General features: G+C 49.9%; 2 non-coding genes across 2 annotated transcripts; both read left to right on the plus strand.

Annotated features, from left to right (window-relative positions):
• Nucleotides 1-280: 280 nt before the first annotated feature.
• On the plus strand, nucleotides 281-399 carry LOC123178777 (5S ribosomal RNA). Its single transcript, XR_006489843.1, has one exon. It is a non-coding gene; the product is annotated as a 5S ribosomal RNA (ribosomal RNA).
• Nucleotides 400-766: 367 nt separating this feature from the next.
• On the plus strand, nucleotides 767-885 carry LOC123178778 (5S ribosomal RNA). Its single transcript, XR_006489844.1, has one exon. It is a non-coding gene; the product is annotated as a 5S ribosomal RNA (ribosomal RNA).
• The last annotated feature ends 211 nt before the right edge of the window (nucleotides 886-1,096 follow it).

A 1,096-nucleotide genomic window follows, 5' to 3' on the forward strand; every position in this document is an offset into this window, starting at 1 on the left:
GATATGTTTAAGCTCGATGCTCATTGCTCGCGCGTCTTGGGGCGGCTTTGTGGCGCGAAGAGCGCGTTCTGAAAGGGGTGGAAAAAACTCGTGTTGCTGCGGTATGGAGGGAGGGGTGGAAACCGTGCAAAACTCGTCTCCGTGATTGAGCGGGAGAGTAAGTAGTATAGGACATTATCCATTGTTAGGGAACGGTTGTAATGGTAGTGAGAATGTAGAATCGTCTTTGGAGCGGACCTGGGAGTGGCAAGCATAAGGGACGAAGACGGGGAAACATGTCGGATGCGATCATACCAGCACTAAAGCACCGGATCCCATCAGAACTCCGAAGTTAAGCGTGCTTGGGCGAGAGTAGTACTAGGATGGGTGACCTCCTGGGAAGTCCTCGTGTTGCATTCCTTTTATAATTATTTTTTGCGCCTTGTGACAAACATTTCGCACGTGCGCGATATATATTAATCCCGTTATATTATGTTTGACGTTTGCGATATGTTTAAGCTCGATGCTCATTGCTCGCGCGTCTTGGGGCGGCTTTGTGGCGCGAAGAGCGCGTTCTGAAAGGGGTGGAAAAAACTCGTGTTGCTGCGGTATGGAGGGAGGGGTGGAAACCGTGTTAAACTCGTCTCCGTGATTGAGCGGGAGAGTAAGTAGTATAGGACATTATCCATTGTTAGGGAACGGTTGTAATGGTAGTGAGAATGTAGAATCGTCTTTGGAGCGGACCTGGGAGTGGCAAGCATAAGGGACGAAGACGGGGAAACATGTCGGATGCGATCATACCAGCACTAAAGCACCGGATCCCATTAGAACTCCGAAGTCAAGCGTGCTTGGGCGAGAGTAGTACTAGGATGGGTGACCTCCTGGGAAGTCCTCGTGTTGCATTCCTTTTATAATTATTTTTTGCGCCTTGTGACAAACATGTCGCACGTGCGCGATATATATTAATCCCGTTATATTATGTTTGACGTTTGCGATATGTTTAAGCTCGATGCTCATTGCTCGCGCGTCTTGGGGCGGCTTTGTGGCGCGAAGAGCGCGTTCTGGAAGGGGTGGAAAAAACTCGTGTTGCTGCGGTATGGAGGGAGGGGTGGAAACC

The sequence above is a fragment of the Triticum aestivum genome, unplaced genomic scaffold, assembly GCF_018294505.1.
Source record: "Triticum aestivum cultivar Chinese Spring unplaced genomic scaffold, IWGSC CS RefSeq v2.1 scaffold79971, whole genome shotgun sequence".
NCBI lineage: Eukaryota > Viridiplantae > Streptophyta > Magnoliopsida > Poales > Poaceae > Triticum > Triticum aestivum.